The sequence below is a fragment of the Sceloporus undulatus genome, chromosome 11, assembly GCF_019175285.1.
Source record: "Sceloporus undulatus isolate JIND9_A2432 ecotype Alabama chromosome 11, SceUnd_v1.1, whole genome shotgun sequence".
Taxonomy (NCBI): Eukaryota; Metazoa; Chordata; class Lepidosauria; order Squamata; family Phrynosomatidae; genus Sceloporus; species Sceloporus undulatus.
In genome coordinates, this window is record NC_056532.1 from 4419189 (window position 1) to 4433267 (window position 14079).

General features: G+C 48.3%; 1 long non-coding RNA gene across 3 annotated transcripts in view; it reads right to left on the reverse strand.

Moving 5' to 3' along the window:
• LOC121917053 overlaps positions 1-14079 on the reverse strand; it is an 89905-nt gene that overhangs the window by 13044 nt on the left and 62782 nt on the right. For all 3 annotated transcript variants that reach the window (XR_006100945.1, XR_006100944.1, XR_006100943.1), the window contains 2 exons: positions 9167-9310; positions 3118-3290 (listed from right to left, as the gene is read on the reverse strand). This is a non-coding gene — a long non-coding RNA (uncharacterized LOC121917053). The remainder of the gene's footprint in view (positions 1-3117; positions 3291-9166; positions 9311-14079) is intronic.

The following is a 14079-nucleotide window of genomic DNA, read 5'->3' on the forward strand; positions in this document are numbered from 1 at the left end:
GGTTAAGAAAAGCCCTCTGCCTCCCTCCTTGTCGCTTCTCCTATTTTTATGGCCTCCATATTTTCATCCGCTTTGTCAGAGAGGGTTTTCTCTGCGCTGGCGGATGGTGCCATAATCTCCGGAGTTGGAAGAAGATGCATTTCCAGCGCATGACGCCAAAGGCGCCACGCGGGGCCCAGCTTGCTGTTTTACATGCCGCGGTCACCGTCGTGGCATGTGTTGCGCCGCTGATAACATACCGCATGGAAATGGAAGCTTTCATGTATATCTTTATCTCCGAGGCGGAAGGGGGGGGGGAACCCTGCCTCTTTGCTGTTAAACGTGTGGAAGGGAGGCCATCGCGGAGCAAACAAACGCAGCACCGCGAAGGAAAGAACATATTGCGTAGTATCGGGAACAAGAAGTGCAAAATGCCCCCTGCCCAATGCCAGAATAGATAGGCTCTTCTGCAGCAGGCAGATGGGTTTTATTATCCTTAGCAGCCCCTTGGCTAAATAGTACTCCAGGGACATTGTTGTTGTTGTGAGTCGTCAAGTCGTTTTTGCCTTATAGTGCATTGAAATCAGGAAACTTTGAATGCCAATGAAGGAAGCCTTCCGTCTGCAAGGTAGCTGCTCTGTGGGAAGAAGAGACAGTCTCATGCCACCCCTTGCAGGTGATGGAGGAATTGGTCCTCGTGTTGTTGGGAAGCCAAAACGCTTTCCCGGGGAGGAAAGGGCACATGGCAAGTGATCAGCAAAATGTCAGCCTGGTAAACGGTTGCGGCAAAGCAGGACCGTAATTGTTCCTGATTGAAATGGCTCTGAGCTCTCTCCGTGTGTCACTCCCTCAATCACCAATGCAAAGGGGAAGGTCCCCAAGGGAGTCTCAATTCAGCCATTCCGCATCTTCAGCGGGCAATTTTTTCCCTTCCCTTAGTATGATCTTAGAAGCAGGTTATGTTTCATTGCAATCCCTGAGTTTTAATTACAGGCATCTCTTGTATTTCCATTGATCGGGAGGGGAAAACGTGGATGGAGCCAAGGAGGGGTAAGGTGGGGAATGCGGGGCTGGGGCTTGGGAGATGTTGCTATTAATTGTTGCCATCCGGTTGATGTCAACTTATGTCAACCCTATGAATGAGAGACCTCCAAGCATATCCCATCATCCACGGCATGGCTCTGGTCTTGCAGACGTAGGCCAACTATATGGTGGTGTCTATCCATCTGCAATGAGGTCGTCTTCTTCTTTTCCTACTGCCTCCTTTCCTTACCGTCATGGTATTTTCTTGCTAGTCATGTCTTTTCATGATAGTATGTCCAAAGTACAGCAGCCTCCATCTTGGCTTCTAGGGAGAGTTCAGGCTTGGTTTGCTCTGATACATTTCCATTTGTTTGGCAGCCCATGGCATCTGTAGGACGCTCCTCCCGCACTTTTTGACTCTCTTCCCGACTGCCTTCTTCCCTGTGTCCAGCTTTCATGACAATGCACAGAAACCATGTTGGTTTCCTTTAAATCTGCCTTTCTCCGCTGTCTAGCTTCCATATCTATACATGTTGATGGGGAATACAACGCCTTGGGTGATCCTCACAATGGCTCTTAAATTGTTTATCAAGATGTTGGTGGTAAATCAATTGCTTTAAATGGGACCATTTAAAGTATCCATTCCTTACAACTCAATGAGAGAGTGGCCAAAGACAGTCCAAAATGGGTTAGTGGTGCAGTGGTTCGATCACTAGAGTAAGACTGTAGAGACCAGGGTTCGAGTCCCAGCTTCGTCGCAAAAACCCACCGTCATGTCACACTCTCTCAGCCTCGGGGAAAGGCATGGCAAACCCCTTTGGAAGAAGCTTACCAAGAGACCCCTATGATAGGTTCACCTTAGGCTCGCCATAAGTTGGAAGCAACTTCAAGATACAACAACAACAACAACAACAACAGGTAATGAAACAGATGGGCTGCATAGATTGTTTTCAACCATTTTCCATTACTTTCCTTGCGACGGCGACACGAAATATCAACCCAGAGATAGAAGCCCGAAACATAAAAACCAACATGAACATACCGCCGCACGACAAAACAGGGGATATTCAAAAGAAACCCTCTCAAAGATAGAATCAGCTTTCCAGCAGAGTAAATATGTATATATATATATCTTTATATCCCTTTCTTCTTTTCATTGAATAACCTTGGGTTTTCATTTTCCAAAAAGGAAGGTATTGGGGATCCCAGAAGATACCTTTCCAATGTTGACGCAGAATCCCAATGGTCTCGGGATATCAGATCTATTATTTACAAAGGCGACGAACGGCGGACGCATCTCGCCAAGACGCCTCCGTCCCGCTTCCCCTCTCGCTCACGGGTTCTTTTGAAATGGTACTTTTTGGTACTGACGTGTGTCATTTTGATGTGATGTAAACTGTTATTTACAGAGACTCATAAATATAAACATGTTATAAATGCTGGCTGAGATCGAGGAGACAAAGCCTAACATTTACAGTCATGGCGCTATGGGGCCATTGCACGATATCTGCCTTTTCCTTTGGACAAATGAATGTGTGACCAAATACATGTGCGCATGTGCATCTACAAAGTGCAATGCAAGAGAATGGTTGGGGGTTCTTTTTATATTCTATGCATATTAACTAAAACAGGGTTGGGAATCACATGGTTCAGCATCACTAGGTATCCAAAATGGAGGACTGGGTGTCCATTCCTTAAGAAAGCGCATGAAAGTGTAGCAATGTGGCACTTTCCCCCATTTCTGCATTTCAGATTTGAGACTCAAAACCCCAATCTCAGTTGTTTTGGTGGCTTTCCTTCAGCATGAAACTCTATCTGAGAGTCATAGTTCATTTCCGGAGTCCACATCAGGTCTAGCCAAGGAAAGTCACATCAGGTCTAGCCAAGATTTGACCGGCTAATACCAACCTTGCTTTTGGGAGACAAGGAGTTGGCAGACGGTCAGAGAGAAGGAGGGAAGGAGGCTGGCGGAGAAACCCTGCTTAATGGCCTTAGCCTTTCGCTGGTCACAGCCTGGGACTGAGTTGGATTCAAGATGAGCTAATCAGCCACCATCCTCTTTCCGCATAATGAACGCATTCAAGGGAAGGGAAGGGAAGGGAAGGGAGGCCATACCTTGCGCCGGGGCTCTTCGCTCGGCTTGGAAGCCGGCAGAATCGATGAGGCAGAAGCGCATTGATCGGCTGCAGAAACGGCAGGTCAGGTCCAGTCTCCAAAGGTTTCAAGGCACAAGTCGTCAGGCAGAGAAGGAAAATGGCTGCTTGGGGAACCGACCGCCAGACCTTTATCTGCAAGCAAACAGAAAAGAGACAATAGAAATGTTGTGTAGTAAATCTAGACTCCAGGCAGGTAGCATTTTGAGGTTTGGACTAGGACTCGAGGAGATGTTGTTGTTGTTGTTATAGGCCTCCGAGTCGTTCTTGACGTATGGTGAACCTATCATAGGGTTTCCTTGGCCAGTTTCTTCAGAGGGGCCTTGCTCAAGAGAAACCTGGGTTCGAATTCCAGCTCAGCCAAGGAAACCCATTGGCTGACTTTGGCCATGCCATGCTCTCCCAGAAGGAGGTGATGGTAGACCTCCTCTGCTAAGAAAGGCCTAGGAGATGCAGTGTTGTGTAGCGGGTTGAATGTTGGACAAGGACTCCAGGAGATCAGGGTTCAAATCCCTGCTCAGACTTGGAAACCCACTGTTTGGGTTAGAGAAAGGCATGGAATAAGCCATTTTGCCAAGAATATCTCAGGATCAGGCCACCATAATTCGGTAATGGAGCCAAGCACAGTAATGGGGTGAACCAGAAGGTTCAAATCCCTGCATAGCCATGGAAACCCACCTTAGACAAGGCACACTCTCTCAGCCCCAGAGGAAGAGTGCCAAGGATACCATGGATGCCCCAAACGTCCAACAAATGGGTCCTAGAACAGGGCAGTGAACAACAACAAAGCAAAGAATATTGCTGGGTGGGTGCACCAATGAGGGAGTTGTGGGTCACAGCTGGTTTCCTGGGGCCTGAGGATTCAACAACAACAGCAACGACAGCTTTTTTTATAGTCAGCAAAACATTGAATACATGTGAAACAATGCACAAATACAATCCCGAGGATTGCAATCCCTGGGGTGAACAAAACCCAGAGAACGGCTTCTGCTGCAAAGAGTGGGAGGACATTATGTGCCAATAGGAGGATTACCCTGCGCCACCTTATCCTGTGCAAGAGATTTGGAAGGAACGTGGCGTTTGGGGGCACATCAAACGTGCCGCCAAATCCTTCCGCCGCCCTCCATGGTCGGGTGCCTCCCTTTGCAAGATAAAGCATCTTCCTGAGCTCTGCGCAAAGGCACTGCGAGAAAGGGCCCTATAAGCAGCTTTAGGGAAAACAGAAAGCCCTTCTCAAAAACAGAGTCGTTTCTTGAAGGTGAGTTGGAAGGGGGGAAAGTGTGGTTTGGTTTCCCTGAACGACTTTGGTTCAGAGCTTGGAAAAGTTCCTCTCCTGGGCCAGAGGTCATTGGCTGTCTCTTAATTTCTACACGCCACAAAACGGAGCTCAACCAAGGAAACCCAGAGCTTGAACTCATGCAACTAGATTGGAAGCAGCTTGCATGCTGGCCATGTTGGCTGGGGATTCTGGGAGCTGGAGTCCAAAAACCCCAACGCTTCACAAGAGCCACTAATACAGCTCTGGAGTCTATGACTCCTTGAGTCCTTAAGCATTTGCCATGGAAAGAGAGGAGAAGAGGAGCAATGCCATTTACTCTTAGCTGGGCTTAGCATGGTCCAGCTGACGGTGCTTACTAGCTCCCTTTCTGCAAACAGGGAAAGAATGGAAACAGAAACAGTTGGACTCAAGACAATTTTGGATGGCCATGGCAGCCAGACCATGTCCAACCATTGCATTCTTAGAGTGCAAACTTTGTTCTCGAGCAGCTCATTGCAGGCTGGAAATTTTCCAGCATCAATGGTTGTCTGCCTATAATTTTGCACAGAAGAGCTGAGCTTGCATCAAAGAGACTGCAAAACTATACCCCACTGGGGCCTTGGCGATGGCAGCGGAGGGGCAATGCGATCGCACCGGTGGAAGGAGAGCTGCCTTGGCACCGAGTGAAATGGGCCCATTATCTCACCGCAAACTTTGCTGCGCATAAGAGTTGCTTTGGATGGCTGCATGTTAAAGTTGCCAGCTTTAGTATTGCTCTAGGCTTCGATCTGAACTTTAGGAGAGCTGTTCAAGGTGCTGGGTTAAATCCACCAAGTAAGGAGGTGTATCCACGCTTGACGTCCGCTGAACCCATTTCAGGGTCGGGGTTTGCAGCACCTGGGAAAGTGGCTTTCACGATCAGGCCAAAACCCGGAGCGGATTGACCGTCCCACTGACATGGAAGTCACCAGCCACCGCTATGTCTTCCGCCGGCTCCTTACCATTCGGAGGCGTCTTCTTTGGTTTTGCTGACTTCAGCTTCCTTGCATTTTCCACCCACCGGCTCCAGCTTTGCCCTGCAGGGTTTCATCGCTTTGTGGGTTGCGCAGCGTAGGGAGCCGTGTAATTGTTTTTGCATGGGTGAAGCATCCTTTCTTCCGCATCCTTGTCAAAGGAAGAAGTCGCCCCCCATTAAATTCCCCTTCACTCTTTCCAAATTCCTAGCATTGCAGAGAGAGGGAGAAACATTGAATGTCCTCTTCCATTTGCTGCCTTTGCCTTCCCTGGCTCGCTTTGCCCGCCACTTTTATTGGGATGCCTCTAAATCCCATTTCTAGGAATCTGAGAACCCAAATGTGGTGCAATCGGATTCTTATCTCGACGTCCAAACTTCTAGCATTGCAGAGGAGACTTTGAAAATGGTTCCCGTCTAGAATCCCTCTTCTCTCTCCTCTGTTTGCCTTCTCTTGCAAACTCTCCCTGCTCCTTTTCTTTGGATACTTGAACTCTGTTTTTAACATATCTGTTTTAATTTCCGACAATGCTAGAAACCGGGGGACGGAAGGGACATTTCATTTTTAATCCTATTTGGAAGGAGGCAATGGTCTCGGCATCCTCTCCGTATCTTGAACTTTACGAAATGGACCTGATGTTTTGAGCAAAAGGGAGAGCAAACTCTACCGATGAGAAGCTTCCACTGAAATAGGAGCTCATTTGAATGTTTCAATCTCTCCTTCTTACACCATCTTTCCAAACTTTCAGACATCAGCCCAGAGCCATCTATGTACCCTTGAATAGTGTCTCTATTTTCCTATCGTCTGATCTTAATGTCTTGATTAAAAAAGAGAAGCCTTTATTCCGATGTCGCCAGTAAATAGTTTTGGAGCTCCTGGCTCCGAAAATGTCGGCCGTTTTCGATTCTAAGTGGGAACACGTGGGCTGTAGGCAATGTGCAAATAAAATAATGATTTTATGACACATGTTGTGTATTTATGCGCCGTCCCTTTTGTGAAGCCGTGCCGCTCCTTGAAGAGCGCCCCAAGAGAATCCATAGATTGAAATGCGCTGGGCTTTCCAGCCAATAAAAGACCTTCTTTGAAGCATCTGGAGACGTGTCTTGGATTCTGCAGCAGGTTTTGTTTGGGTTATGGTTGCACCAAAGGCCCTTGGGGTCTCTTCCAACTCTATGATCCTATGACTCTACGATTGTAACCAAGAATATATCAGACCGCCATCCCTCCTAGTGTCACGATCATGGCTATGCCACCTTGGCGACTACGAATCTGCTCTAGGTTGCAAACCTGCAAGTGCAGCTCTGAATTTCCAGGTGCCATCTGTCTCCTTGTCCAAAACAGGCAAGATGCCAGGCTCCTCCGTCACATAATTCACTTCCACTAAGGTTCAGGGAAAGCAATCTCAAGAGGGGAGGTTAAAATGTCACCAAATCAATTCCAAGAGGTCTCCAGGATTGCAGAAAAGGTATGGTTTTGAGTGAAGCCAACGGGGCTGTTGTTGTTGTTGCTGCTGTTGGGGAGCAATTCCCACAGCATGAGCAAAACAAAAACTCTGTGTGTACATTGTGTGTGTGTGTTGAGAACAGCTTGGCAGCACGGAAAAGACCTGTCCCTTCAGGTGATTGTTTTTAAACAGAAAAGTTGTGATTGCGTCTCCAGCCGCCGCTCAGCTGTTTGGAAAACATTGCCCTCGCTCTGAATTTATTTGGCTCGACAGCATTTCGCCAACGGTGATTGGCAGGCGGCGCAGTGATGTCATGGCGTGGTTTTTCCCCTATGATCCCGATTGGCTGAGATTGCCATAGCTTCAGGGCAGCGGATCCACTCTGGGATTTGCAGGAGCTGCTCAGATTTAATGGGAAAATGAGATAGGAGCAACCCAAGGCACTAAGCCCTGTCTGAGCTAAGCCCCACGAAAGTGCGCTTTCACATCTCTGTCAATGGCTTGGATGGTGGAATATAAGGGGCATGCTTATCAAATTTCCAGATGACACCAAAACTGGAGGGGATCAGAATTCAGAAGGACCTGAACCGATTAGAGCGCTAAGGCCAAAACTAACAAAATGAATGCCAACAGGAACAAATGCAAACTACTTAGTTAGAAGGAAAAAACGAAATGCACAGATATAGGATGGATGATAACAAGATATAGGATATAGGATGGCTTGACAACAATACATGCAAAAGGGATCTAATGGACCACATGAACCAACAGGGTGATGCGGCAGCTAAAAAGGCCAATGCAATTCTAGGCTGCATCAATAGGAGTATAGTGCCTAGATCAAGGGAAGTCATAGTGACGCTCTGCTTTGCTTTGGTCTGGACTTCCCTGGAATAATACTGTGTCCGGTTCTGGGCACCACAATTCAAAAAGGACAACCATTAGGAAGAACTTCTCGATGGTGAAAGCTGTTTGACAATGGAATAGACCCCCTTAAAAGGTAATGGAGTCTCCTACTTGAGTTTTTAAAACAGAGTGTGGATGGGCATTTGTTGGGGGTGCGTTGATTGTGAGTTCCTGCATGGGCTTTGGGTGCCTTCCAACTGTATGATTCAAAGGGAAGGGACAGGAATGCAGAAGTGGCAGATTTTACAGAGCTTAAACCTTCCTGAGAATTAGAGCTATGTAGCTGCACAACCAACTCTCTTGGCAGGCAATGGGACTCTCCTCTATGGGATGCTGCATGCCCACTTCCAAAGGGCATTTTAGCAGTGGGTTCCTGCACCGCTGGGAGTTGAGCCTTGGTCCCCCTTCCAGCTGTATGGATCCATAATTCTCAGTGGGAGCAGAAGCAAATGGATGCAGCACCTCTGCACATTATCCCTTACCACTGCCATTCCTCGGTTTGATCCCACTAAGGTGAGCATGTGCTCTGCACATGCTCAGAGGGGCGTGCTTCTTTATACCCGGGAGGATTGGACTTGGATCCTGTGCTTGAATCGAGGGTTCGCCCATCTCTGCAGACAATGACCCTGTCTCCCAGACAAGACTCCCTTTCAAAACCATCCTAGGGACATGACAGCCCATCACCGCCTGAGACAGCTTCCCTCGCCGGTGGATCTGAAATTACGAGGCGCTTAATTGAATTAGGCAGGCCTCTTTGCATCTAAGCGACTCCAAATCCTGAAGACCAAGGAGCCGAGCTCTTTCTTCTTCTTCCCCCCTTACTCCTATTGCTAAATGAAATGAGATCTGATGGGCAAGCTGGGACCGGCGCAAAGGATCCGATGGCCAGCCCACCCGCCAGGAGAAAAACAATCCCTAATGGACTTCTGGCAGGCTGCCGCCACCGAGGCCTCTCCCTCCCTCTTTTCTCTCTCTTTGTTTCTGCTGCAAAGCCAGAAAACTTCTATCCCTTCCCAGAGATGCAGACAGAGAGGTGTGTTATGCGGGTGTTTCCCTCCACTGTGATGTTGTGTTGCATTTCTCTGTGCTCCTCGAAGGTCAGCCAAGAAGACGCTGGCTTCTTGGCCCATCACCAGAGAGAGCATTAAGATAGGAAACCCTTTGGGGCAGATACCCTTTCTCCCATGGAGGACTCCCATCTTCTGGCTCTGTTGGTGATGAGAGGCCAGAGATATAGGGCATTTGTGTGTGAGTTCCCCCCACGTTTTACGGACTCAGCATCCACTAGCCTTTGTGGTTGTGGCACGGCACAGATCCCCACCTTTAAAGGGTGACATCTATTTCCCCATTGTGGGTCCCTTTCTTTCTTGCCCACCTTCTCTCCGATGCCTACCTTGGCTCCCTTGTTCCAACCTTCTCCTCGCCCCACAAAAGCATCCCTTCTCCTTCCTCGGTCTTCCTCCTGTCTTCAGGCTCTGCATTATTCTCCCCACGTCTTGCTCTCTTCAAGGGAATCATAAATAAGACATGAGGGGAGCTAAAACAGAAGGCAAGAAAAGAGAAGGCATCAAATCTTTTATTCTGCTTTGTTGCAAATCTAAGACGGATCTCTCTCCCCTCCCCTCCTGGCTTTTTGCCCCATGGCTCCGTCCCATTCAACCCTCGAGCCTCTTCCTGGGATGGTTTGTTAGATGGTTTGTTTTGCAAGCAGCGAAGCAGGTTCATTAGTTACCATAAAAACCCATCTTCCTACCCTCCCAAGGGAACTGGCCAGGGTTTGAGGGTGGATTTTTCCAGGGAGATAGAGACTCTAGCCAGAATCTTATGGGTGTCTTACACATGGGGCTTGCCTATGTGTTTTAAATACACTCCTCATTCCAGTCACCTAGAATGTGATCCAGCCAGCCATGATGCACAAGATGTACCTCCCCCAAAAAACTCTCCTTAAACTAATTTGGAAAAGGCTTAGCAATTTTTACTGGAGTGTCTGCTGAAACCTGCAGAAAGGCACATTCTCACATGCGTTCGGATGGCTGTGCATTTGTGGCACAGGGAAGGTGGGGTCCAGGACCCTGAGATGGGCTCTGAGTTGGTGCATGGGGGCTCTAATAGAGAACCTGAATGCCCAGAGGACATGCCAGTTCTGTAGCCACAGGAGCAGAGTTCCTAGCAGCCACAGGAGTGGTTCCAAGTATCCACAGGAGCAGAGATTCCAGCAGCCACAACCCTCAGAGGAAGGTGTGGACCGACCTAGAGCTTCCCCAGCCGAGGGAAACAAAGAAAGCTGCAGACGCATGAACCGCTAATATAGCAAGTAAGCCATAGTTGGGGAGCACCAATGACATTTGGGAGGGCTGCCAATAACCCCTCACCTCTCCCAGATGAGTGTTGCTGACAACCAACCTTTCATGGCAGAAGCAATGCCAAGCACCATGTTCTGTGACCGTCCGCGTTTTTGCCTTGAACACCAGGCTTTCATTTAGTATTAGGTAGAAGTCAAACTTGTTCATAGCTGCTTCCTGATGGTCAGGGCTGCCTGCCATGAATGTTGCACCATGAGACCTCCTGTCCCCTGAATAGTCACCCAGTGGCCACTCCACCAGGCTGAAGACCCTATTATCCTAAGACGTTGTGCTGGGTTTTCCTTCTCCCTCCCCATCGCCTTTTCCTTGTCTGCCATGCCATGCGCTGAGATTGCAAAGCAAAGCAAAGAAGGATAGAGTTGCCTTGGGATGTCTTTCTGCTCTGCAGAGTGCAACAGAGAGCCTTTCCAGTTTGCAGGACATTTTATTATCTCTTCTGACAGTAGTCAATGGGGAAGCCGTGAATCAAAGGCAGGCTTTGAAGGGTTAAGCGTGCCAAGGCCTCTGCTTGGACAGAGAGAATATCCTTTTACTTTCTGCCACATTCGTTTTTTAGCTTAAGGCTCTTACTGTCAGCAAATAAGCCTCAGCAGAATCATTTCAATCCTTTTGAAGGAGGGGAAGCAATGCCAAAGCCAGAAACCTCCAAAGGCTGGTTTGAATGGAGGGACTGTGGTCATCTGGAGAAGCCCAGGGAGGCCAGATTAAGCCTTGCAAGGACCAGATTTGCCTCCAAAGGCCCCGGTTCCCCAGCTGTGATTTTATGAGAGGTGCCAGGGATTGAACAGCTCTTACTCTCAGGAAACTCTTCCTAAGGATGCAACTGATGTTAGGCAAGCTTGGTGTCAGATCTCGCCCAGGGTCCCCTTGCCATTGGGGATCATAACTCCATTCCCTTCCCCTAATTTCCCCATGGCACCCTTGGGAGGAGAAAGAGGGATGCTCCCTTAAGTGCTTTCTCTGCATGCCTGACGTACCGAAAGTGCGTAGTTGCGTTCTCATCTGGGTGTGCCACGTCGACTCCGCTCTCCTCCTCTTCCCCGTTAAAGGAGAGATCCTTCCTTTTCAGGCATTGGGCCTATGGATATCATTTATGAAACCTCTATCTAACCCAGCCGAATGTTCTGCCGAAGGGCAAAGCCCTTCAACCTCATCACGGAAAGGCTGATTACAGAGACCTTGCAAAGCTTGCATACAGAACAGAGCTCCACTCTCTCTCTCTCTCTCTCTCTCTCTCTGTGTTTCTCTCCTTCTCCTCTTCTGCCACCTGAAACTTTAATCTCCCTGATGGCCTTTCTCTGTTTAAAACAATTTGTCTTCAGCAGAGAGGTCTCTCTCTCGCACTCCCAGCCCTCTTTGTCACATCGAGTTAGCTTTTGCAGCTCGCGTTTTGCAAAGGATGGAGGGGACTGGAGATGGATCATGGGAGATCTGGGCTCATGCATCTCCTTATGTGGACAAGGAGGTAGGACTGGCAATCCCATGAGCCACAGGAGAGGCACAGGAACCATGGTAAGGGGGACCTCAAAGCCCCCCAGCTTACATGTCCTCTCAGTCACAGCATCACAGAATTGGAAGAGACCCTAAAGGCCATCCAGGCCAACATCCTACCATGAAGCAATACATAGAATCATAAAATCACAGAGTTGGAAGGGACCCCAAGGGCTACCCAACCCATGTCTGCCATGCAGGAATACATAATCCAAGTCCTCTCTGGGACCGATGGCCATCTCTCCTCTGTTTAAAGTCCTCCAAAGAAGGAGACTCCTTTACCCTCTGACCATTAGAAAGTTCTTACTAAAGCTAAAATGCTTTCCCTGTCCTTTGAATCCATTGTCCTAGTCTCTGGATTGAGTCTTCCTGCAAGGCCTAGGGTTGGGCTGGATGACCCTTGGGATCCCTTCCAACACTTCTAGGATTTTAATGGGGTTTTTCCAGACACTCACTAACACCTCCTGAATCCATAGGAGTGAGCTGTCATCTGCCAAAGCGCCGTCTGAAATAAACCGGTCGGTCTTAAAGGTGCTGCAAGGCTCCTTCTCCCCTTCTCGCCTTCCTTCCTTCCTTTTTTTTACTGTATCTGTAAATCCATTTAATACAGTATCAGCACTGAGAAACTAAAAAAGAGTCAGGGTCAAATAAGCGGCACGACTTAGGAATGGTTAAGAACAGAAACCAGCGTGTGGGATATATTTTGACCCTCGCGGCCTTCATCAGCGGGAACAGGGGGAATGACGCAGAGGACGTGAGAGTCATAGACAAAAAGGAAGGGGAAACCAGGATCTTTGAGAACGGGCCTTTCATGTTATAAAGGTTCTTCGGTATTATAACAGATTGGCTTCAGCTGGGTTGCGTTTTCATTTACGATGGAGGCCAACATGGACCTTGAATTGAAAGAAAGACAGAATATAAAGGAGATGGAGGGAAGGATGGATAGATGGATGGATGGATGGATAGACAGATAATGGTGTTTATCACACGGAGGTTTTTGCAGCTTTTTGCAGCTCAGTTCCGATGTGACTGTGGGTCCAATGATGCGAATTCACGCTAAACCATGATGTATTATCTCAGGTGATTGCTTTCTATGGGGGTTCTTATGAGGCGCTTCCGCATTCAATCTGCACTGACTCCTCATTTCGGTGAATTCGGAAACAAGCGAATTCACCAAAATTTGCTTCTAAGCTCACTTCGATTTCACTTTGAATTGGTCTGGTGGGGAAGATCACTCCGAAGTCGCCCCCTTGGCCCCCTACGTCCTGCTCCTTCATCCCCCTCCTTCTCTTTCACCCCATCTCGCCCCCTCTGCCACCTCTCCCATCATCCCCTGCCTGCTCCTACACCCCAATCTGCCCCCTTCCTTCACGCTGCCACCTCTCCCATCATCCCCTGCCTACTCAGATCCCCCACTGAGCATGCGCAAGGGTGCCGATTTGAATAGGTGAATCCGCACCAGTGTGGTTATACAATTTGCACTCACTCTGCTTCCCCTTTGATTCGGAAAGACAACCAGGTAGGATAAAACATTGCGTTTTCACATGAATTCGAATCGTCGGATGCGCAGTCGCGTCAGTACTGAGCTGCACAGCCCCCCCGCGCAATAAGGGCCAATGTTACAGCACCTTCAAAATGCATCTTTTTATTTCAGCCTGAGCTTTTGTGGACTGCAGTGGAGGCAATTCCCCTCCATCTCTTTCTTATAGATGGTTGCAACCATCTCCCAAAAGCATGGCAGCCTTCTGCCTTAAGGCTTTGCCGCCAAGTCGTCTGGTTCCACGTTCGGATTTGGAAGATCGACAAAGAAGCTGAGAAACCTGGTGCAGAAACAAACCCAAACACCAGATTTCTTCGGCAGCTTTTGCAACGGCGGCGTCTGCCTTGTCGTCTTGCCAGGGAATCAAGAGCGAGAGATAGAGAGAGTCCTTTAGTCTCTTTGGCTTTGGCAGAGAAAGTACTTTGGGTCACCCTGGTTCAGGCACCTCTTTCTGGAAGGGCTTGAAAATATATTTGACAGGCTAGAAAACGTTTTTAAAAACGGGTTTCTTGAGTATCAAGGAAACCTGAGGAGGAGAATCATGGATGATTCAAAATCTTTGTTGTTGTCGGTGTTGTTGTGTGCCTTCAAATCATTTCTGGCTTATGTCTAGCCTAAGGTGAACCTATCATAGGGTTTCCTTGGCAAGTTATTCTGTCCAAAAATGGGTTTTGCAGAAACAACAACATCATCTCTAATATCTAATGTCTCACAGAGTCTGGAAAGTATGCCCTACGAGGAGCAGCTTAGCGGAGACAATAAAGAAGCTTAACGTTCTTTGAAAGACATCTGTAGTAGCTTAACTTACAAATGACTTATGCATAGTCAAATGCAGGGTCTAATGGGGGAGATCAAAAGAAGATGAAGGATGAGATACACCTGGTGCGAGAGGGATCTAGGAGTCTTAGTGGA